Source organism: Peromyscus maniculatus, chromosome 22 (assembly GCF_049852395.1).
Source record: "Peromyscus maniculatus bairdii isolate BWxNUB_F1_BW_parent chromosome 22, HU_Pman_BW_mat_3.1, whole genome shotgun sequence".
NCBI lineage: Eukaryota > Metazoa > Chordata > Mammalia > Rodentia > Cricetidae > Peromyscus > Peromyscus maniculatus.
In genome coordinates this window covers 34,518,663-34,543,058 of record NC_134873.1, presented here as the reverse complement: position 1 = coordinate 34,543,058, position 24,396 = coordinate 34,518,663, and the positions used below count along the sequence as shown (strand labels likewise).

Genomic DNA, 24,396 nt, shown 5'->3' with positions numbered 1-24,396 from the left:
TGTCCCCTATGAACTGGTATCAGATGAGGACACGCACATGCCTTCTTCTAGTCAATTTGATGCTAGAAGCAGGAACCGTAGCGAGTAAGCGGGGGGGGGGGGGGGGGGGGGGGGGGGGGGGGCCGGAGGGCGTGTAAACAAACCAGGAGGGGAGCACAGCTATCCGCTCTAGAGTCCTCCATGTGAAAATTCATAAGGAAGAACAAGCAACTGTGGGGGCATTGTGTTCCCCAAAATACTGTGCACCCTAATAAACTTATCTGGGGTCAGAGAACAGAACAGCCACTAGATACAGAGGCTAGAAAATGGTGGCACTCACACCTTTAATCCTAGCATTCCAGAGGTAGAAATCCCTCTGGATCTCTGTGAGTTTAAGGCCACACTGGAAGCAGCCAGGCATGGTGACACACGCCTTTAAACCCAGGGAGTGGTGGTAGAAAGCAGAAAGGTATATAAGGCGTGAGGACCAGAAACTAGAAGCATTTGGCTGGTTAAGCATTCAGGCTTTCAAGAAGCAGTTCAGCTGAGAGCCATTGGGATGAGGACACAGAAGCTTCCAGTCTGAGGAAACAGGATCAGCTGAGGAACTGTCGAGGTGAGGTAGCTGTGGCTTATTCTGCTTCTCTGATCTTCCAACATTCACCCCAATAACTGGCCTCAGGTTTGATTTTATTAATAAGAACTTCTAAGATTCCTGCTACAAACAACTGCCCCTTAGGACTAATGAACAAACTCCATAAAGTCTGGAGATTTAAAGGTGATATACACAAATCAGTAGCAGGGACAGGCGTGATGGCACACACCTTTAATCCCAGCACCCAGGAGACAGTGACAGGTGGATCTCAGTGAGTTTGAGGCCAGCCTGATCTATAGTGGAAATTCCTATCCCAAACCCCCACCTCCAAATATTTTTAAAGAAAAAAAAATCTGAACAATAGACACACTAAAAACAAACAATGTGGTTGGAAAATCGTGAGAAGAAGGCATCCATGTTTGCAGTTGCAAACAAATAACACTGCAGGGATAAATGTAGCCAGACACCTGAAAGAAAGGGTCGTCTCTGAGGGAGGAAGGCCCTCCTCCAGAGTGACTGGTACCATCCTGAGTGGCCCACAAGGAGGTGCAAAGGAACAGCATCCCTGCGGCCTGCTTGCCTTCACTTCCTGCTGGTGAGCGCATCTACTCTGCAGCTGCCCTCACCGCTGCCTCCACCCTCCGCTGACATGAGAACTAGCTTCATCAGATCACCCAGGGTGGAACAAAGACAGGTCTCTCTCCAGGAATCCTCCAGGCCTTCAGCTCCAGTTCTCAGCCTCCGTCTCTCCAGTGTGCAGACAGCCATCACTGCTGTATCTCCCAAGCCTGTATCTTGAAAACTGTTATAATAAATCTGCTTTGCCGTCTACATATTCATTCTGTTGGTTCTGTTCCTCTGCAGAATGCTGACTGCATATACCAAACGTCTCACGGGTGAACAGCTTGTTAGCTGTGGAGGCAGACGTTTCTGCACGTTAGCCACCACACTGGTCAGGCCCTGTGACCCTCAGTTGGTTTCTCTGTAAAGGAGGGGTGTGCAAGCACCCTGAATAAGCACAATGATGGCCATAGTGTTATATTACCATATATCATACATAGCAGGTGTTATATTTCATTTAAATGAGTTAGCTGGTGCCTGACTATGAAGACTGCAAAGGTGGTGAACTTTCTCTGATGGATTCATGGCAGTCATGGACCCCAGCATCTCTGCCCTCTGAGCTTTGAGAAAATTATAGGGGAAAGAAAAAGGAGTTTCCTGTTCTCAGTCCTCACCCACTTGTCCCTTGACACTGGCAGTTGTAGAGAGAGGGTATGATTTCTTCCCGGAAGGACAGGGAACGACTCATCTCTCAGGGCCACGTCTCTGTCCACTATGATCCAAAGGGCAGAGGTCAGGGAGACAGAAGTGCAAACACAGCACAGTCTTCACCTGATCTCCTCCAGGCTTTAGGTGTAGGTGTGAGGAGTGATTTGGGGGCCAGCTCTGAGGAGGAGCTGCCTCCCACAGTCAGGAACCAGAGCCCTGGGAGCCCAGCTGTCTTCTCCCAGGCAGGGCTGCCTGACTTTTGACAAAGAGAAAGTCTCCCATGTGCTGGTATGGAGCTTGGGGTATGATAGATATCTTTAATTATATGACAGAGACAAACTCATTAGATACCACTTGATAACTGATCGGTTGTGACATTCAGGACCCTGCTCCTCATTTTTTCCCCCACATCAGTTTCACAGATGGCGCCATCATGAAGGTAGCACTTGGGGGCGGAGCCGAAAGTGCAATGGCGGTTGAAAGATCAACTATTTGGTGCAGGAATTGGGCAGCCAACAAGGTTCTAACGCTGGGAAACAGGAGTGATTTACTACTGGATTTAATGGGCTCAGGGAAAAAAAAATCAAGGAAAATCAAATGACATCAGCGAACACCTGAAATTCCTCAGCACCATCTGTCTGCAACATGAAACAAAGCCCGGGAGGGTCTGGAAGGAAGAAAGAGGGAAATGTAATGATGAACGTAACCTCCTGAGTTGCTTGATAAATGCTCTTTCCACAGCCAGTCACAGGCCAGCAAGTCCCCACCACCCCCTGGAAGGCTTCGGAGGCTGCACTGCTCTCTAGGTAAAACTTCCCAGCAGGCACCTGGGTGAAGCTTTCCATGCTGAGCACTTTGGAAAACGGGCTCATGGGCCCAGCTCCATTCTGTCCACTCTTCTTGGTCTATACTTTCTTCTTATTACTATTTTACAGATTTTCAGTGTGCGTTTTCATTGTACACGGTACTGTGCTACACAAGGACACGTCACACATGGTCAACATGTTGCATGTCAATGTTAAGAATATGCCACACTTCCCCCTCCCCCATCTCTACTCAGGCCCCTACTCTACTCATCATGCTTTCATACCCAGTAAACCCGACCTTTGACCTTAACACTGTAACGTGACACTGTCACCTACAAAATTTACTCTGGAGAATCTTGTAGAGTTACAAGAGAAAAATCACCAAGACTAACAACCAAACCACCTCACTGTGTTCTAAGTTAGCTTAGGATTTTGTGTTGGGTTACATTCTGTCCTGGGGACTTGAGGCCTGTGGTCCATGGACTAGACACACTTGAATCCTTCCAATGTATATATGACACATAAGTTGGATCCCAGGCACTTACATAAAAGCCAAGTGCCATTGAGTGCACCTGAACCCCCAGGGCTGGAAGAGACAGGGAGACCCTAGAGACAGTCTGGTTGAAATCACAAGCTCCAGGTTCAGTTAATAAGTGGGAGGGGCAGTGATATGTGCTGTGCACACCTGACCCCTTGAATTTGCTCCTCAGAGCCCATGAAAAAAGGCAGAAGCAGCAATGTATATCTCAGCCCTCCTTTGGTGAGATGGGAGGAGGAGAGGGGAGAGCCAACTCCTGTGGACTCATGACATTTGGAGAACTCAGGAGTATCATGCCATTATTTTCAGCATCCAGCTGCCTTCCACCTTGATACTAACTCGCAGGGTGCATCACTGACTTTCTGGACCTCAGATGTTTGCCAGGGGACATCTCTGCACTGTAATGGCAATCCCATCTAAAAGAGCTTTGTGAGGATTGTGAAATACACATTGCTAAAAGAACCAACTTTAGCATGTACCCCATGTGCACCCAGTTTCTTTCTTAATTTGATGCAAATCTCTAAGTTACCCTGATATGGTTTATTTAACCTGTCTTTCAATGGCCACTCCATGTCAGGCACCAAGTTCAATGATAGAAGAGGATAACCAGCAAAACTTTCTCATCCACTCATGGTTTAATGAAGGCGTCGATGAGATGGAAATTATTGAGTAGTTCTAGAATGTTCCAAACATTCTAGTAAGAGTGTTACAATTGAGGTATGTTTGGGAGGATGAATACCAATTAACACTAGCAATTGGAAAGGCATCCCAGACTAGAATGTATCCAAGCATAGATAATATAAACTATTAATTAAACTATTACTCATATTCATTTAGTTAGTGTTTGTGGGGTGTGTGAGGGTGTGGGTGTGTGTAGGTCAAAGGACAACTTGCAGAAGTCAATTAATTCTCTCCTACCATATGGTTCCCAGGGACTGAATTCAAGTTCTCAGACTTAACAGCATGTACATTTGTCCACTGGGGCCACTCGCTGCCACCCCCATTACTGAAATTACAAATTTTCTTCCAGAGCACTGCTTTCTGCACAGTGCAGGGTCAGCGTTCACACCTTTCACGTCCTCTGTTTCTCACCTCCACACCCAACTACTGATTCATTTCCTGCTTTTTTGAAAATGGGCTATGACAAAAATCACAGTCAAATCTGTCTCCATATTTGTGAGGTCAGTTCATATTGGCAGACTGAACCCTGAGTGGTGTCCCACAGTCCCTTATAAAGACACTGTCTAGCCTTTCATCCTTAAGCACAGATGAACACTTAGATAGCTACCAATTTTTGATTGTTAAGAATTATCTTGCACTTTTGAGCATATGCCCAAAGATGCTCAGTCACACCACAAGGACACTTGCACAACTATGTTCATAGCAGCTTTATTCATAATAGCCAGAACCTGGAAACAACCTAGATGCCCTTCAACTGAAGAATGGATAAAGAAAATGCGGTACATTTACACAATGGTGTATTACTCAGCTGTTAAAAACAATGACATCATGAGGTTTGCAGGCAAATATATGGAACTAGAAAAAAATCATCCTGAGGTAACCCAGACCCAGAAAGACAAACATGGTATGTACTCACTCATAAGTGGATATTAACTGCAAAGTAAAGATAACCACGCTACAATTCACAGACCCAGAGAGGCTAGATTGGTGACTACCCCAATTGTCATCAGATAGTCTTCATCCAATAGCTGATAAAAACACATGCAGAATCCCACAGCTAAGCATTGGGCTGAGCTTGGGGAATCCTGCTGAAGAGAGGGAGGAAGGACTGGAAGAGCCAGGGGGTGTCAAGATCATCCCAAGGGAACCCACAAGAACAACTAACCTGGGCTCATAGGAGCTCAGAGACTCTGGACCAACAGCCAGGGAGTCTGCATGGGATCAGCCTAGACCTTCTACATATGTGTGACAGTTGTGTAGCTTAGTCTACTTGTGGGGCTCTTAGAAGTGGAAGCAGGGGCTGTCCTAATACTTTGACTGGCTCTTGGAAACTTATTCTTTATACTGGGCTGCCTCACCCAGCCTTAATACAAGGGAGGAGCTTTAGTCCTACCTCAACTTGGTATGCCATGCTTTGTTGAAACCCATGGAAGGCCTGCCCCTTTCTGAACAGAAACAGAGGAGGAGTGAGTGGTTACGGGGGTGGCAGGGGGAGGTGGGAAGGAGGATGTAATTAGAGTTTTCCTGCCTGGCCCACAGTCAGGACAAATCTTTGTCACCCACCAGTCCCCCACAGCTGCTCAGACCCAACCAAGTAAACACAGAGACTTATATTGCTTATAAACTGTATGGCCATGGCAGGCTTCTTGATAACTGTTCTTATAGCTTAAATTAACCCATTTTCATAAATCTATACCTTGCCACATGGCTTGTGGCTTACCAGCATCTTCATATGTGGCTTGTCATGGAGGTGGCTGGCAGTGACTCCTTCTGCCTTCCTGTTCTCTCAATTCTCCTCTCTGTTAGTCCCACCTATACTTCCTGCCTAGCCACGGCCAATCGGTGTTTTATTTATTGACCAATCAGAGCAATTTGACATACAGACCATCCCACCGCAGGGGGAAGGGAGAGAAGAGGAGGCAAGAAGGGAGGGTAAACTGCCATCAGGATATAAAATAAATGAATACATTTAATTAATAAAAAAGAGTGGTGTTGTAATGAGTATTCACACCTGTCATTATGAAAAACTAAACTGATTTGGTGCAGATTCCTAGGACTTAGCTGCCAAGTCACATGTCATATGTGTGATATGTCTAAGGAATAACTAACCCACCTCCCAGAGTTGCTCATCATTATCCTTTGCCCATGGTAGGTTTGAGCATTCTGCTTCTCCGTGTTCACATCAGCATTGCTGTTGTTGGGACATTCTGGCATGGTATTCTATTTTGCATTTGTAGAGAACTCTCACTCTGATTTTAGTGGAGCCAAGTGCAGGTTGATTTGTCATGTCTTTGAGGGGAACAAAAGTTTTTAAGCAAATGTTTTGCCAATTTTTAGCTATTAGTTTCCTCCTATTAATTTGAAGTCTTTTATGACATTGGTGTAACAGCACACACTTTTAATCCTGGTGCTATAGAGGCCAAGGCAGGTGGATCTCTGTGAGTTCAAGACTAACCTGGTCTACTCACTCACCTTACCAAGTCTTAGTCTAGCCTAGGCTACATGATGAGACCCATTTCAAACAAACAAACAAACAAGATCCTTCATTATATCTCTGATAAATATTTATTGCCAGTTGTGTGTTTGTCATTTTAATAGTATGCTTCAGAGTGCAGGTCTTTCATATTTATTTATTTCATTAATTGACCAGTCTATGCTTATTTATGTCATATCTAAGGCATTTTTCTCTTATCTAACATGGAGGGGAAAAAAAGTAACCACATTTGCTTTTAGATGAATGGTGTTCTCCAAGCTAAACTTTGGGCCTATGGACTGTTTGGGTGGTGTTTGTGTATGATATGAGGTGCAATTCTCAGTTTGTATCTTTAACTTGGGTATGATTGTGCTTAGCCTCTTGTCTTTGAAGGACCATCCTTTTTACATTTTTGCCTTGGGATCTGATTTCCACATTTTTGTTGGGCTCTTTGGCCATGACTGTCTGTCCTTAAACTAGCAACCCAGAGTTTTGATCACTACAGACTGAAATTATAAATACACATAGCAAAATCCTCTAAGCTTCTTACGTTTAATGTTATGTCATTCACGGTGACTTTCACCTCCACATAAATATTGTAAATAGCTTATGAACTTTCATATGTAAATTTGGCTAGACATTTCTCAAGGATCACCTTGACTCTGAAGATCAGTTAGTGGAAATGTCTTGTCTTAACATAGAGACCTTATTTACATCTTCTCAGATTTTCTTAGGAATACTTTGTGGCTTTCAGCATATAAATCTTGCTGTATGTACCTTCTTCTGTTAAACATATTCTGGGTATTTATGCTTAGGGCTTTTATTGTGAATAAAATTTATTTCCTTATATTTCATTGCTAGTATGTAGACATGTAATTTATTTTGCGTATTGATTTTGCATCCTATGAATTGGCAAATTCATCTACTTGTTGTAGTAGAGTTTAGGGTATAATCTTTAGAATTTTATGCAAATACTTCATGCAAATACAATACACACCGTAGAGTGATTACTGCATCCTGTGATGGTAGTCAGGAAATTTATTGGTTCTAGTAGATTTTAAATATCTTTCAGATTTCTCCAAGCTTTAACAAACAGTCTGTAATAAACAGAGCTTTCTTCTTTTCCTTGGTGTTTGCCTTTATTGAATTCAATAGAATCTCCATCAAAATCTTCACTGTAAATACAAAAGAAATCTTAGTTGCTTGCCTTATATTGGAGGGTGTGTGAGCATCAATCTTTCTCTGTTAAGGAAGATGCTGGCTAAAAGTTGTTCACAAGTTCCCAGTGTCACTCAGAGGAATCCTTTCTTGGCTCCATCTGAAGGAATTTCTTGACATGAGTGTGTGTGTGCTGTACTTGGTCAAATTCTTTCTAGATCTCTTGGGGCAATCATTGTGTTTCTCAACTCTCCATCCCTGTGCCACTGTGACAGAGAGAAAGGAAAACCAACTTCTGACTCTAAGTTGCAGAGGATTCATTGAGAGGTTGGCTGGCGACTGTTTCAGGCCTAAGGTGATGCCAAACACCATAAAATCGGGAGCCTAGGTTCAGGAAGATGAACCCTACATGCTCCATCAGCCTCAAGGGTGCAGAGGGGCAGGAAGGAGGGGGATATAGATTGATTCTATTTCCACAGATTATCCTGTTCCCACGTGCCAAAGTTCTCAGGACCTATTAGCATTCAGAGTCCCTAGGAAATACAGAGCGGTATGAGAAATGTCTTTTATCACTCCAGACTTTGTCCTCTGTTTCTTCTAGCAAATTTCCTTGGTACTCAAGAGATTTAATCCTCCCCGTCATCATTCCTTCTCCATGGACACCTCTTTCCCAGGTGACCTTTCCAGGCCCACATGGATGGGGGCTCAGGAGACGAAGCAGCTATACAAGGCCCTGAAGCATCATTCCCCTCCCTCATCTTAGCATCATGACTTCCAATGGTCAAAGTACCGACTGAGAAAAATGTGCCTTAGGCCAAATGCTATTAATAAAAACGTAAATACCATATAACACAAACACAGAACAGTAAGACACAAACATAAACTCGGCAAGCACCAACATAAAGGGGCAGGAGAAACTGGTACAGACAGAAAGGGTACTTACCTTAACACCGTGAACTGCTGGCTTCAGGCTACTAATTCAAGTCCTTATCCTAAAGTGCTTTGGATTTACCAAGTGCTTTGGATTAGAGGAATGGATGGAACTCGGGCCATGCCCTGTGAAGTTCAAGAGAGCTAGAAAAGACGGTCACAGTGTGCGTGCTGGGGTGAACACCTCGGCAAACGCTGCTGCTGCTGGTGGCGGTGGTGGTGGCAGTGGTGGTGGTGGTGGGGGCGGTGGTGGTGGTGGTGGTGGTGGCGGTGGTGGTAGCAGTGGTGGTGACAAAGATGATAGGAAGATGGCAGGAGCCTCAAATGGAGAGTGGAACTCGGGACATGGAGAGGTGATTCAAGCACAGAAGAGAGGATTGCAGAGCCTCTTAGTGCCGAGGTTCCATGTAACTGGGAAAACAAATTGGGAAGGTCAGTCACCAAGTCTCCCAGTTCCCAAATGGAACATGACAAAAATCCTTGAGTTTCAAGGAAGAACTAGTCTCCGATCCATCACTGGACTCCATGGGTCAGGACTCAGAGCATATATCATGTACCGCTTGGGAGCACTTATTCAAGAGATCTCATGCATCAAGATTGGGGTCATGGGCTGGAGAGATGGCTCAGCCATTAAAGGCTAGGCTCACAACCAAAAAAAGAAAGAAAGAAAGAAAGAAAGAAAGAAAGAAAGAAAGAAAGAAAGAAAGAAAGAAAGAAAGAAAGAAAGAGAAGAGAAAAGAAAAGAAAAGAAAAAAGAAAAGAAAAGAATGGAGTCAGCAAACATGAAAAGGGCCAGACAGAGCATCGTCACTACTGTTGTAACTCAGGTCCCAGCAGCATTGCAGTCAGAGCCCAAGGCCAATCTCCGCTGCTGGAGCCAGAGGACCCATGAAGGAGGAGAGTGTGTTCACCTCCTACCCAGAACTAGGGTCACAAAGAGAGATCATGCTGGCAGCAGCGATGGACACCTCCATGTTTCCATTCCACCTTATGCATAATTTTCAGGGTCTGCTTGGATTTGCAGGATATATTTTATACTCCTCCCTGCTTCTGGGCATCGCCTGTGGTTGCCTGCTCTTCCTAACCACTCTGTATGTCACAACAATGCCCTAATTCACATAATGACCATATCTTTTGTATTCTAATTCTGAGAATCTTTATAATGAGGCTTCTTTAAACCCTGCACCCTCACTACCATGACTTAAGCCCAGGTCCTAGCCTCATCTCTCTGCAGTCTTTGCCTGTCTCTTCTCTATAACTTACCTTCTACAAACACCTCTCCCAGAAACCATTGCTTGAGTGGACACAGACAATAGGCCATCTCACTGTCCCATTCACCCTGGTGTTAAAGGTCACATCCATATACTTGGTCCAGCATTTAGCAGTGTGAACAGCCCCTGTTCTGAGGGGATAGGCACCCTTCCTTCCATGTGTATGGTAGGTGCTGCATTCTGCCCTTGGCCTACACACAGGTGGATTTCACAACACAAACGTCTTTATTCTTATCTGGCTTATAGCACCTGCTTGTCTTCCAACTGCAGGCATGTGTCACCCTTTTCCAAAGCCTTCCTCCAGCCACTGGTGGACATAAATGGCTATGAGCTTGCAGGACCCCAGGTGGATGCAGGCATCAGAGCCTTTCCTGACTATTTCTCGTTCACTAATGTATTTGTCTTAGTTTCCACTCAATGTTTTTCTTCAATAACTACACATTTTTTATGTCATCAAGATAATCTGTATGACAGTATAGTTAGCATAATACACCAAAAGTTAAAATCTTGGGGTAAGAGAGCTGGTTAGTGGATGAAGTGCTTGTCATGCAAATGTGGGAGCTAGAGTTCTCATAACCAGCACCTACATAACAATCCAGGCGAGGACAGCACCTGTCTGCAATCCCAGGGCTTAGAAGACCAAGGCAGAGATGAGGGATCCCTGGAGCAAACTGGCCAGTAGGCCAACGGAATCAGAGACCTTCAGATTCAGGCATGGCCAAGAATGATCAAGAAAGATTCCCAGCATCAGTCTCTGGCCTACACACAAGCAATCACACACATACACACACACACCACTTACACACCACACTACACACCCATATACCACATGTACACACACAACATACATACACATACCACACACACACACACACACACTCAAGCAATAACAAATAAACAAATACAAATCTTGTCATCCTCCCTCTCTTGTTTTCTTATTGTTGTTGCTCTTTGGTTTTGTTTTATAAATTTTTAACTTGAACAAGGAGAGGCATCATTGTGTAGAAACCAAACAATACCCTTAAAAATGAGCATAGCAGCTCTACCCCAAGGATCCTGTCCTTTTCAGGAGCCCTCGTTTTTTGGGGAACATGCTGATCTCTTTCCTGTCTCCAGTGGCTCCCTTTCCTTCAAGAGGCAGAGTGACCACATGGGGCCTTGCAAGTCAGTCACGTGGAGAGAATACATCAGTGTCATCTCAGAGGATCTCCAGTTGAGCTGAATGAAGTTGCCACTTTACACTTTGCATGTTGAGTTCATGCAAAGCCTTTTTTAAAAATAAGAGTCCTCTGCCTGAATTCCAGCAGCAGTGAGTGTAGCACTTCCCTGCCTGAAGACTCTTATGTTCAGTTATCAGCTCAGAGCATGCAGAAAACTGAAGCTCCTGCTTCCACAACCCGAACTTCATGGAATCGGATGCTTTTCCTGTCTCCCAGGAAGATGCAAAGTCTATTACATCCAGTTCTCAGAATGATACCTCCTGTCAAGTGTGTTATGTTGTGCCTCATGTCACTCCAGCTCTTCCCGGCATGTCTCTGAGTTTCTGGTGAGCCAGACCTTCAAACCACCTTCATCAACATCTCACTGGCTCACACTGTATTCATATTAGTGAGCATCAAAAAAACTCTAGTGTATCTGGGCAAAATCTGGAGTGAGTCCAACAAATACAGCAGAGAGCCATAGACGGTGTGGGTGTCCTCTGTCTTCCACCTTCCACTGCTTGTCATTTAGAGAAGTTCTTTTTTTCTTTTCTTTTCTTTTTTTTTAATTTTTTTTTTTTTTTTTTTTTTTTTTTGGTTTTTCAAGACAGGGTTTTTTTTGTGTAGTTTTGGTGCCTGTCCTGGATCTCACTCTGTAGACCAGGCTGGCATTGAACTCACAGAGATCTGCCTGGCTCTGCCTCCCAAGTGCTGGCATTAAAGGCGTGTGCCACCAACACCCAGCAGGAAGTTCTTCAATCACAGCATGTTTAGCTTAAAGAGCTTAGGAGTAGAAAAGCTTAGTTCAAAAGTAAGAAGTTACATTGAACTTTCCTTCCCCCTCCCTCCCTCCCTCCCTCCCTCCCTCCCTCCCTCCCTCCCTCCCTCCCTCCCTCCCTCCTTCTTTCCTTCTTTCCTGCCTTCCTTGCTTTGCACATGCTGTAGGGGTTCCCTGGTGACCCTGTGGCATCAGCTCACAGACAGATGATAACAGACAAAACAGACAGGCTTCTGCAGGAAGTTGGTAGACACAGAAGCTGTCCATTCTTCAGGTGAACCATCACACATGTGAGTAACTCTCTTAACTTGGGTTTGTTCTTCATAATAACAATGCTTGGCCAAAGATTCATCATCACAGAGGACTGCGCTGAAATCACCCAGCTGATGTCACTGTTTTGTTTCTACAGGTCAATAGTGCCTCATTCGGCGTAAATAATGACTTGGTATTGCAGACAGGAAGCGTGACATTTGGTTTGCTTTATTAAGGACTTAGGTTATTCATTATAGATGAGCCTTTGAACGAGGTCACTGACAGGAAAGTAGTGCAACGTATATATTCAAGAAGCGTAAACTCATCCACATGACTGAAGTCCTCTGAGCTTAAGGATTTGCAGCTTTGGCTTCCTTCACCTTACTCCTCCAGTGTGGCTGTCTTGTTCTTCTTTGTCTCCTGAAGTGACTTATTGAACCTCTTGGATGCTGGTGACTTCCAGAGGATGGGCTGTGAGAGGTAGAGTCAGGTGGAAATTCACACTCTAAAGATGTCCCCCACCCTCACCCCTCATGCACATTTGTGTGAGGCTCTTAGAAGGGGAGACTTGCTACCTTTGGAATGGTCCTGTGGAGTACTACTAAAGTCTTCATGGGTGTTTATGATTTCAGGAGGATTTTGAGAAAACGATAACTTTGTTTCTAAAAACAAATGACTACAGCAATTTTATGCTAACTCCATGATCCTTCTACAGCAGATTCTAGAATAAAGAAGCATTTTTTCAGAGTCCCTACTTTGAGGTGGAACCCATAATCTACTCTTTAGCCCTAGTGCTGAAAATTTTCCTCAGTGTTTCAGAAGGTAATTATTAGACCAAGCCTGGAGAGCAACTTTGGGTGGGAGCAGGCGATGGCAAGTACAGAAGTTGTGGTACTTATAACCAGCATCTTGTCCATACATGGCCAGATGAAGAATCTCTATCAACACAAGGACTGGGCTACAGGGGTGTCTTATTTTGGGTTTCTTTTGCTGTGAAAAAACACCAAGACTAGAAGCAGCTTGGAGGGAAAAGGACTTATTTGGCTTAAATATCCTGGGTCACAGGCTACTGAGAGAAGTCAAGGCAGGAACTCAAGCAGAGTGAGAACCTGGATGCAGGAGCTGATGCACAGGCCATGAAGGAGTACTGGCTTGCTCCATATTGCTTACTCAGCCTGCTTTCTTATAGAATCCATGGGCATCACCATGCACAGAGGGCAGGTCCCTCCCACAACAATCACTACTTAAGAAAATGCCCTACACAGCCTGCTGTGGTGGTGCATGCCTTTAATCCCAGCACTCAGACAGCAGATACAGGTGGATCTCTGTGAGTTCGAAGCCAGCCTAGTCTACAGAGTGAGTGCCAGGACAGCCAGGGCAGTTACATAGAGAAGTCCTGTCTTGAAAATCAGAAGAAGAAGGAGGAGGAGGAAGAGGAGGGGAAGAGGAAGAGGAAGAGAAAGAGGAGGAGGAGGGGAGGAGGAGCAGGAGCAGGAGCAGGAGAAAGAAATGAAAAACAGAAAGAAAATTCCCTACAGGCTTCCTACAGTCCAGTCTTATGGAGGCATTTCTTCAGCTGAAGTTCCCTCCTATCAGATGTCTCTAGCTTGTGTCGATTTTGTGACATTAAAAAAAAAAAAAAAAAAAAAAGCCAGCACAAGAGGCATGGCACAGCACTGAGAGCCTCCTGTGGAAACGAACAGCTCTTCTGTCTTACAAACTTCAAAGAGTGGCCTCAAAGATCTTAATTTCAGACAGAGCTATGACTCATGTAAGCAGCCATGGCCACCTTCCATACCCTCCACATTCTAGCATGAGCTGAACACAAATTATAACCAGAATTGAAGGTTCAGGGTCTCATTTTGAGAATGTAAAATCCAGCTGGATATTAGTGTAGGACAATTTCACCTCTCCTGAATGTCCTCACTCCCTCCTTGACATCTCTTATTCCTCCCTCATCCTTTTCTTTCCTTCCAAGTTTTTATCACTCTAGGGGAGGTGGGTCCATGGAGAACGGGGATGATAAGCCAAGTGGACTAAAGTCTCATGCAATAGTCAGCTTTATTCCGAGCATCAGACAATTTATACCGTGAGGGTTAAGAGTCACATGAGGGAAGTGCCCAACCACAAGGACAAGTCATACATGACAAGGACATACCCCCCCCCAACAGAGATATATAAACAAATAACAATAGTCAGTTTCAGTTGTAATGAATAATCTGAAGTAAACTCACTCCTATCCACTACACCTGGGAAGAGCATGGGAAAACATTCCAAGAACAATTCCCTGTTTTGAAGAGATTGAGGCCAAAAGACGCTCATCTTTTTTTTTTCTCAAAGCACCCAGAATTATCCTCACATGACTCTATTCTTGGACCTTGTTCCAACACCAAGGCCCTCCCACCCCTACAACAATCATCCAAAGGTCCAGTATGACAAACACCTTTTCTGGGGGGTTGATGTATGCAAGGCTCTTTCTCATGAGCTTCAAACTCATTGGTTCATTTCACCCACACAGTACATTCAGGAACTATTTTAACAGGTCACACATTTTACTCCCACATATTGGTGGAATTATTAAGGCCACTCTACGTAGTTAAAAGGAAGATTTATTTAGTGGATAACTTACAAATGAAGGGGTAGGTAGGTCTCGGGGTCTGGGGAAGGTGTATCGCAGTCCAGCGATGTTCTCTGGAGCTCTGCTTGGTCAACCTCCACCGTCAAGGGTCCCAGAACAGAGAGAGCGTGCTGGCCCATCCAGATCTGGGGTCTCTCGGTGCCTCCCTTGGCCCCACCTTGTAGGCGTGACAGTTGCCAAAGCCTCAATGGGGGTTGGAACTTCCAGATCAAAGCTGGAATGGCTACCCACTACACCCACATCTGCCTAAGGCAACTGAACAGAGAGCAGCCCTTCTGATGCTGCAGCCTAGAATTACAGTCCACCTTCGGGATAACTGCCCCAAAGCAGCCCAATCCTCACAGCCTAAACCTGTCACACTTGCACATCATACCAAGCTGATTCCCACAGGAAATCCAAATACTCTCTGGACAACACTCTTTTAAAACTCGCCTGGAGGCTGCAGAGAGAGCTCAATCTTTCAAGATGTGAAGATAAAATTTTAAAAAGGCACTCAAGTTATTGCTCAGTCTATTAATTTGGAGACAAGTGGGATTGAACCCCCACCCTCTAAACTGAACTCTCTATGAGATGAGGGAGCTTTTTGGAATCTGAGCTGACGGACTAGACACAGCTACAAAGAACTTTCCCTTTTCATTTCAGACTGTAATGTCCATGGCACAGTCATGACGGAGTGAAAACCAGGTCAGTGGAAATGGGAAGAAAGATTTGCCACAATATAGGGGCTAGTGGATATAAACACCATTTCAGAGAAAACATAATTAACAGGGGAATGGGGTGAGTGGCCGAGCTTCCTCCTAGCAATGGCCAGAGCCTTATGCAGATGCGGACACTGGTTGGCCTTTGGGCCGTCGTCCCTGACCTTGGCCCCTCTCTCAGTGTTGTCATTTTGTTGAAGTCTTAGCGATCTTGTCATCCAGCCCCAGCTTCGAAACCAGCAGCAGGGAGACAGAGGATGCATCATATACTGAGCAACGGTGTCTCTGACTGCATGAGCTGTGGGAATATCTCCCCATCAACAACTACCTGGAAATAGATGCTGGGGCCTGGCTCTGTGTGGACTCCTTTGCCTTCTGCTTTGGTGCCCACACCCAGGCAATCACATATCCACGCCTTTTCCTTGAAGAGAAGGCCTCGATAAGTTGCCCAGGCAGGCTGAGAATTCACCATTCTGTAATGCAGGCAAGTTTGCAGTCCTCCTGCCTCAACCTCTCCAGTGCTTAGGGTGCAGACACACACCACCACTTTTAGTTTTGTCCCTGTGTTTTCTAAAGGATAAAAACTCTGATCTATAATAGAGTGGTGTAGTGCTGTATGGGTCTGAGCAGGGCTGCTCTGCTGATCAACTATATACATTCTCTGTCATACATCTTCAACTAGTATTAGGTCTTGTAGAGACAAACACCAAGCCCCGAATTGAGAAAGGAAGAAAGAAAGATGGAAAGACAGAAAGACAGAAGGAAAGAAGAAAGAAAGAAAGAAAGAAAGAAAGAAAGAAAGAAAGAAAGAAAGAAAGAAAGAAAGAAAGAAAGAAAGAAAGAAAAAGAAAGAAAGAAACGGAAGGAAGGAAGGAAGGAAGGAAGGAAGGAAGGAAGGAAGGAAGGAAGGAAGGAAGGAAGGAAGGAAGAAAGGAAGAAGGGAAGGAAGGAAGAAGGGAAGAAAGGAGGGAAGGGGAAGAAAGGAAGGAGAGAGAGGGAGAGAATGAGAGATGGAGCAAGAGAGGGAAAGAGAAATCATACTGTCCATTTGAAAGATCAGTGGCCATTCTTGGTTGTCAGCTAGACTAAATCTGAGCTCAACTAAAACCCAAATGGCTGAGCACAAACAGTGAAGGATTATTTTCTTTTTTAAATCATTTGAAGTAGGAAGACCCACTTCTGATCCAGACTTTTGAGGTGTGAAGATACATCTTTAATCCAGAACATCTGAGGTAGGAAGACCCACCTTTAACCTGAGCCACACTTTCCGCCAGCAACCCTTGTAGAGGATACAGAAGAAGAAAGCTAGCTCTCTCTTTGTTGCTTCCTCCCACTTGTTCACTGGCATTAGATTCCATTTGGGGATTGCAGCATATACTGGAGACCGGATGAGACATTCAGCGCTGTGAACTGAACGACCACAGGATTCTTGGTGGACAGCCATTGTTGTACTAGCTGGACCATAGCCTGTAAGCCATTTTCATAAATCCCCTTTCTACGCATAGAGTGATTCATGCTATAAGTCATGTTCCACTAGAGAGCCTTAACTAATACTGGTATTAAACAGGCATATTCTGGCAGGATGTACACAGCTGAATGTAGGCTCCAACAATGGCTCCTACATGGACAGGCCACTGTGGGTAAGTCCCTTGCTTTCCTGGTCTGTGAGTATCCATTTTATAAATGGTACAAAGATGGTTACGTTAAACACTCCCCCTTTCGTGGGTAAATTCTGCCAACAACAAGGTTCTACAGATACATCTAGGTAGGCAGCACCATGATCCCAGAACAAGGGTATCTCTCTGAAGTTCTCCGTACTAGGTTTGAAGTGGGAATATTCAAATTGTGGTTCTTACAAGACAAGATTCTTCAGAAGATCACATGAGATACCAGATACAACAGGCCTGCTGTGTACCTGACACAGAATAAAATGTTCGCTAAGCGTTAACTATTTTCTGGTTTTTTAGACTTGGGAGCCAAGCAGCCTTCTCTGGAATAGCTTTTGCCACATGGCTTCCAATCTCTCTGTTTGACTGTTGCTCAGGAATATATTTACAGAAGGGGGAAAAAAAGCATTTTTTCAACAAATCAATTAGAAAATATCCACTGATACTTCCTACAGACAGCAGAATGCTTCAGGCTCTGTGAATGATTAGACAGGAATAGGGCAGGGTCCTCCCTTCAAGGACGTAATTTAATTAAGGAGATAGTACAGCACATGGGAAGAGAAGTAGAAATTCAGACTGGCGATGGATTCTTGGCAAGTAGGGTAAGTCTGAAGCATCATGGTGGGGCGGGAGAGTATCTCCCAGCTCAGTGGCTGGGGAAGGGCTCCTGAGAGAGACCGCCTCTTATGACAGCTCCAGTCCTCACTGTAAAGACCACCACCCCCTTCTCCCTCTGAATCGACTCAAGGTGAGGCCAGAAGAACTCTCCTGGATGCTGTCTCGTGAACTGCTTTGGGACTGTGGTATTGTAAATGAGAATGTTCCCATTGGCTAAAGTATTTGAAGACTCGGTCCCCACATGGCGGCACTCTTTGGGGAGTCTTAGGAGGTGTGACATTGTTGAAAAAAGTGTGTCACTGGGGGCAGGTTTTGACAGTTAAAAATCTATTCTTTTTTTTTTTTTTAAAGATTTATTTATTACATATACAATGCTCTATCTGCATGTACACCTGCAGACCAGAAGAGGGCAACAGATCTCATTACAGGTAGTTGTGAGCCACCATGTGGTTGCTGGGAATTGAACTCAGGATCTACTGGAAGAACAAGCAGTGCTCTTAACCACTGAGCCATCCCTCCAACCCTAAAAATCTATTCTTACTTGACTCTCTCTGCTTCCTGCCAGCGGTTAGAGACGTGAGCCCTCGCTTGTCTCCCTGTTTCTGCCACTAGAGCTTGACTCTGCCCTCATGGACTCTTAGCTCTCTGGAGCTGTACACACAAATAAACTCTTTTCTTCCGTAAGTTGCCTCGGTCACGGTGTTTTATCACAGCAACAGAAAAGCAGCTAACAGACTCACCAAACAGAGGATCCCTGTTCAAATTCCTTGCCCATAGTCAGGGGAGGAAGGGTTTGGTTTGAATCACAGTCCCGGGTCACCATCCGCCATACCAGGGAAGTCAAGGCAGCTGCTTCAAGAGCTAGTCACATGCCAACCACGCAGTCAAGAGCAGAGAGAAAGGAGCACACCGGAGCTGGCAGCTGGCTGCTGCTTGTGCTCAGCAACTAGCTATTTTCACTCTTCTGTAGTTCAAGGTCCAGCCCATGAAATGGAGCCACTCAGACCCGGTCTTCCTGCATCAATTGACAAGACAGTCTCCCGGATATGCCCTCGGGCCAACCTGAAGTAGCTAACTCCTGAGCTGAGACTCTCTTCCAAGGTGATGTAAGTTGTGACAAGTACAACGTACTCCCTACCCCTTCTATTTGATGCCAGCTATCTGTGTGTAGGGCTGGGCTACTGATGGTCCCTTTGATTCAGGGACTCCTCCCTAGAGGGGCTCTAACCCCAAGAGCTGAACTCAGTTCCTCCCCCCCCCATTGTGTTGTCATTGTCCATATTTATCTGACCTGCTTTTAAAAGTACCCACATTAGGGGTCAAGCCACGAGTCTTCCATTCCCCATCTTCTGTGTTTAGTTCCACTGGGGTCTCTCTAATGTGAGATCTAAATGTTTGTTTAAAGTGACCTAATGGGCTGAGGATGTAGGTCAGCTGATAGAGTTCTTACCTAGCAGCCACAGAGCCCTGGGTTCCATCCATGGCACCTCATAAACCAGGCCTGGTGACACATAGCTATAATTCCACCTTTCGGGAGGTATAGGGAGTTCAAGGTCATCCTTAACCATGTAGAGAGTTCCAAGCCAGTTTGGGTTTTGTGAGACCCTGCTTCGAAAGGTGGAAAGAAAAAGGAAAAGAGTGAACCTTGAAAGATGAATAAAATTTGACCAGATTGGCCAGCTTTGAAAAAAAAATATTTGGAAAGGAAGAACAGACAGAGATGTGACAAAGAAAGCCTATTTCCAAGATATCCAGGTCTCCTTAGGGAGGTAACAACTACCTATATCAAAACAGCTCCATCTGCCAAGTGATTTACCATCAGCTCATAGTCCCAGCAACCCAGAATCAGAGGCAGAGGATCACCAGAGCCCACTAGGTTGAGACCAGAGGGAGCCACACAATGAGGCTCTGTCTCAATAAGTCAATTAATCAGTATGTAAGAAACAGTTACTCTAGTCCTCCCTGCTCGGACAGATGATGAGTCAAGCTGCCTGTCTGATTGCTAATCCCTGCTGAATCCTTTCTCCACCTCAGCACCCCACAGCTCATAGGGAAGCCTGGCTGATGGCAAGTCCCCAGTGCATAGAGCAGCCATTTACCCTGTTCACGATGTACAGAATCTGTGATGTGTGTGTGTGTGTGTGTGTGTGTAGGGGGGGTGCAGCCACGGTCTGACCACTGCTACTTCCTGCCACAACCCTTCAGGAATATTCTCTCCAAGCAAATGCTATAAAGATGAGGCAGGGAAAGTAGCAACAGTGCATCGATGAGGCAAGAAAAATCTTAGGAAAATTCTACATTAACGAAAAGCCGCTACTGCCCAAGTTAAAAAAAAAAAATTATATTTGTAGTATTTTTTTAATATCATTTTGATGAGATCTGGGTTATAAACAGGTCCGGGGCTGTGTAATTTGCAGCGTAATTCCACTGTCTGTTTATCTATCCATCCGTCCACTCATTCATATGTATATAACCCAGGCAGGAAATCTGGTGTCTGTTGCTAGTTCATAAATCAGTGTCTGCTCTCAACAACATCTGAATACAAATGTGATTAAATTTGATACCATGCCCATTTTTCACTTATCAGATTTCAGAATGTGGTGCCTCGGCAGCTGTCCTACGATAATGTGTTTTGCATTTAACCCCTTGAGTCCCATCATCCACTACAGGAAACTCCTAGCACAGCCACTGGAAATGCACCAAACCCCAACCGGAAGTCTGCTCTGCATATCACAGAGCTATTTTTCTCAGCATGTCAGAGAAAAGAGGAGGCAAGGGGGAGATTTGGTAAATGTCCTGGGAGGCAGGAGGAAGCTTCAACATGGCTGTCTTGAGCCTCAAAGGGCCTTACATATCCCCAAGCCTTGAGATTCTCACTGCCCCATGCTCTGCAGACCAGCTGGGGCTCTGAGTGTTTTCTAACAGCTTCCATTCGGAGCCCAGTCCACACACTGAGCAGTGGGCTAGTTGTTTTCCTTGCTCCGCTGTCTGCTCTGCTGTATTCTTCTGTTCTAAAGCAATCTCCTGAGAATGATGAGATAGGTTATGGGGGGTGGGCGTGGAGGGAGGGGGGGTTGTGGAGAGCATAACTCATCTGTAAACAGACAACACACACTCATTACCAAGTCTGGGCAACTGAGACCCCTCCCCCAAAGCAAAAGTAAGTACTGAAGCTGGAACTCAAATACAGATTCCTAAGCCGTGGCTGTTAAACTGACGTTCGTGGAAATGAGACAATCACAATGGAAATCAGAGAACAACCCAGAACGTGTGTGAAAGAGGATCCAGAAAATGGATCCATAGAGATGGATTACTCAGAATTTCCAAAGATTCTCAAAATTACCCAAGCAGGTCTCAAGCAGGAAATGGAAATAACATGAGCTCCGAGTTGCCCCATGGGGGTCTGGCCAACATGGAGAAAGCCTGCAGCCAGTTTCCCTTTCTTAATGTCCTGGTTAACATGGTCAAAATGGCACAGTCTAGAGTCAGCTAAGAAGGAAGTCTTAACTGAGTGATTGCCTAGATCAGATTGGCCTGTGGGCTTGTCTGTGGGAGACTGTCTTAAATGTTCACTGGTGCAGGAGGTCCAGCCCACAGGGGGCAAGTGGTCCTGGGATGTATAAGAAACAAAGCTGAAATTGATGCTGAGAGCAAGCCAGCAGCATCCTCCATGATCTCTTTCAAGCTCCTACTGTTACTGCTCTTCTCCATGATCCATTAGCCACCCAGAGAGAGGAAGGTGGATGTGGAACGTTTGTGGGTAAACTTCAAACTCCTAAACATGAATGCACACACATAGGAGGAGTCAGTCCATAAGCCAAACATCCCAGTTCCATCCTCCCAGAGTCCTGTAGTCAACCGTGATCCTCCTGATAAACTGTTAGGGTCAAAGAAGCCTGGGACGGCACTGCGATGCTCATGCCAGGCGCCACATCATCACATGTAGGCACTGTGTCCTCATCTCATCAACCTTAGAAGGGACAACAGGGGAGGCAGGAGAATGGAGCAGAAGATGAAGTCCAGAAGGGCTTTCACGAAGCTTTATAGAACTGGATACGTGAAAAGCAAGTTGGCCGAGAGAAAACCTTCAGAGGAGACCAACTAAAATACTGCTGGTAACATGGGTGGAGACACCAAGCACATCAGCGTGTCTGAAGATGGCCTGTGCCCCATTATAATACGAACATGCATACCCCACGGTGCAGATTCAAGTCACTAGTGAGACATGCACGCAGCTGTGTGTCGAACTATGCTCAGCAGACAGAGCTTGTGTGAGGAAATCCACATTACCAAAAACCAACCAGAATGCTACGCAAATGAGCCATAAAGCACTCACTGTGTGACATAAAAGCCTCATCCTTTGCACCGCACTGCACTGGGAGCTACTGAACCTGCTCCGGCCTGCTCCTTTCCTTGGAGAGGGATCTTTAATAAACTCACTTTCTTGCTAACATGTGTCTCTGTCCAACTGTGTGATCTGGGACACAGGAACCTGGAACCTCTCCAGAGCTGTTCTCCAAACACCAATATGAGTGGATATCACACGCCGTAAGATATTTTAAGAAAGAAAATGTTCATATTACTCTCATTATAGCATGGTACTGTAATTGTCCTCATTCTCGGTTGTCACCGATCCATTACTGTGCTTGGGAAACTGTGCAGGATGTAGGCAGAGGGACCTACATTCCCAGGCATTCACTCCAGTCTCAGAATGCATTACTTGTGGACAGGAAGTGACAACCAAGCCACCAAGTCCTTTGGAGAACAGAAAACATACTTACTGCTCATCTTAAAGGGCACACAACCTTTTAAAGAGCTTGTAATACCTGAACATGTAATATTACATAAATAGCATGCCCAGACTGCTGGCAAAACGCTGGAAATGATAGCCAGTCCAACAGCAGTGCTTTGGGGATTAACAAGGGGTGTTTTATGCACCCTTGGTCTGTTGTTGAGGGAAGAAATAACATATGCTAGACTATGCAGCTATTGCCTGAGCACAAGGCTTTGGGTCGGTACAGGCAAAGACTGCCTATGTTCTCCTCAGTTCAAAGTCTGTTGTGATTTCCTGTAATTATTTGGCATATGTATCACGAACCTCAAGAATGTTCAGCACCTGGGAAGCTTCTGGCAACCAGACGTAAGGGTATAATTATTTGTAGGCACAAAAGTTAGCCAGAAGACTCTCTTATTTACAAGAGAAACCCTTTACAAATGCGTAAATTCCCAAACCTAGAGAAACATCTGGACTGTCACGATGGGGCATAGGAGCGCCGTACTCTACCGTGGAGCTTCCGGCATCATTGCGTGGAGAAGCAAGAACACAGATTGCTCAGACACGACATGAGTACGTGTTAACATTCACAGAAAGAGGAAACCAGAAGTAGGTGTCCAGAATGTTTGCTCATCGGGATTAACTGGGGAAAATCAAAGGTACATTCTATGACAGTTTGTGGGGATCCCAGGGCAGCTCTTAGTGAAGAGAGATCAACACACACCACTAAACTAACTAGAAGTTCTACTAGCCACAATTAACCATTCTCAATGGGGCTAGAAATCTCTATTTTATCCCCTATTATTTTGTTCTGTTGTTTCCATTGGGGTTTTATGGAGCAACTGAATGTTGCCTTGGGTAACAGAAAATTTGTTAATTTTACTCTCAGAAATGATTCAGGTTAGCAAATACGGTTTCTCCTCCTCGCTCTGCCCCCTTTATCTGCATCCTGAGGAGACTGACAGGATCCATGTCTGCCCTGGACCCATAGCGCTCCAGCACTCATGGGGTTAACAGTCAGCATCCAGCTCCACCCCCACACGGGGTGGTGTGATTATCTCACAGGCATGTCAGCCCCAACCAATCCTGGGACACAAAAGCAGAGCATGTAAGGGGGGCTGCCTGCCCCCTGGTTTTCCACTGATTTCCAAATAAAAATGAAAAGAGGGGGAAAAAATGCTGGGCTCCCCTTACCCAGTCCTAGTAATAGGCTCTATTAAGCAGGGATTGGTCACTGTCATTGTCTCAAGTGAGATACTGTTTATTGGGTGGCACAAAAGCAGACAAAGCCACCAAGGAGTTGCCCAGTCACTCTTGCTTACAGGAGAGCTACAATCCATGCAGGAGGCACCTCCTCTCCCAGTCGGAGCAGCGTTTGTCACGGGGCCTCAAATCCATATGTCATGGTTATCAGTTTACCAGGGAGCAGGGCAGGGTGTGCTAGGTGCTGGTGTAGCTTGGATGGCAGATGGTGGTCTGCTTTCACACGCATGCACGCATGCACGCATACACACACACACACACACACACACACACACACACACACACACACACACCAGCCTTCTGCCTTCTGGTTTCCACCCCCTCCTCCCACCCCTCTAGTCCCTGGTTACTTTCCAGTGGCCCTGAACCAGCAGGATCCAGTTTGTACATGTGAGTTTCACCAAGCCTTTTCTAATTTTAGCCACATGAAAGAAACCTAGAATCCGTAAGAAAGCTATCTCACCTTCAAGTTTCCCTAGAAAGAATTTAAATTCCTATTCAAAACAGAGCTTGTTATAATTGGGATAGAGATGCTCTTCCCTGAGGCACTCTGAGTCAATTAATTGGATTTTTTTGAAGTGTTAATGGGGAAAATTTTTTTGACCTTTTCCAGAGCTTTTCCATGGAAGCTATTCATGAAAATTGCTGGGCTATTAACCAACCAATTTTGGAGGCCACAAAGCCCCATGAGCTGTGTAGATTTTTTTTTTGGGGGGGGTTATAATAAACATACAGCTTGGCTAACTTCTTTGGTCATAACAATAAAATGTACCCATTTGGTTAAAAGACTGCTTTTGCATACAGGCATA

General features: G+C 45.2%; 1 long non-coding RNA gene across 1 annotated transcript; it reads right to left on the bottom strand.

Annotated features, from left to right (window-relative positions):
- Positions 1 to 12,138: 12,138 nt before the first annotated feature.
- On the bottom strand, positions 12,139 to 18,999 carry LOC143270277 (uncharacterized). The gene is made up of 2 exons (XR_013047422.1): positions 18,842 to 18,999; positions 12,139 to 12,400 (listed from the first exon to the last, which is right to left on the bottom strand). It is a non-coding gene; the product is annotated as an uncharacterized LOC143270277 (long non-coding RNA).
- Between the last annotated feature and the right edge of the window lie 5,397 nt (positions 19,000 to 24,396).